Source organism: Chrysochloris asiatica, unplaced genomic scaffold (assembly GCF_000296735.1).
Source record: "Chrysochloris asiatica unplaced genomic scaffold, ChrAsi1.0 scaffold00029, whole genome shotgun sequence".
NCBI lineage: Eukaryota > Metazoa > Chordata > Mammalia > Afrosoricida > Chrysochloridae > Chrysochloris > Chrysochloris asiatica.
In genome coordinates, this window is record NW_006408547.1 from 7,312,470 (window position 1) to 7,313,522 (window position 1,053).

Genomic DNA, 1,053 nt, shown 5'->3' on the forward strand with positions numbered 1-1,053 from the left:
TCTTCTTCTTGAGAAATTTCAAGATGTCACTGTTGGTCATTTTGACGTAACTTAGGATTTCATTTTCGGACTATCCTTTTTTGTCTGCTTGTCCCACTCCACAATCCCCATTCAGGCCTTTTTTCTAGGTATAAACAGTTCAGGGCCGGCTGTGGCCATTTGGTTTTAAGTGGAAACTGTCTCTTTAAATTTCAAGGAGATCTGTGTGCATGCATAGTACAACCCTCCGAGGGTGGGGCTGGGATATCCACTAGGTCAGGCACCTCTATAGTCACTAGAATGGAGGTGCCCAGACAGCAAGGGACCAATAACAGATACGAAAAGAAAAGAATGTCCACACCTTTATATCTGCGGTTCTGCTAGGTGTCTGTGGCTGCTCCGATCCTTCCCCCACTTGGTCTCACCCAAGATGGCAGATCCTGGAGCAGCTGAATGTCCCAAAGTAGAAAGCAATGGATTTCTTGCTTCTGCCACAAGTTCTTCCAGCTGTAAGCCTTCCAACCTTCTAAATATTCCTTTATATGTGGTTCAGCATTCTTACATCATCCCCTGAGTCTGCTTGGTTGGGTATTCTGTGTTGTTGCTGACGGAGCTCCTTACTGCACTTCCACCCGATCCGCCATCTTGTTTGTTCTCATAAACTTTTCTTAAGAAGGAAAAAGCAATTATTATACTCCTTTAAGCATTTCTCTAATCCTTTATATAATCATTTACTAATTATGATTGTCACTGTTTAATGGATGCATTCATTATGAAGTGGAATATGTTATAGGAAATAATTCAAATAATGCATCATATATACAACTACTTTTTTTTTTTTTTAAGCTTGAGTAATTAAAGAAACACTGCAGATACAAATTGTTTCATATATTTAAAAATAGGTTAGCCCTTAGAAAAATATTTAAGTGTGTCCTACCTCCATTAAGGACTTCATTCTTCTTGGATCAACTATCAACACTCACGGAAACAGCAGTCCAGAAATCAAACAATGTATTGCATTAGGCAAAGCTGCTGCACAAGACCTTTTTAAAGTTTTGAAGAGCAAAGATGTCA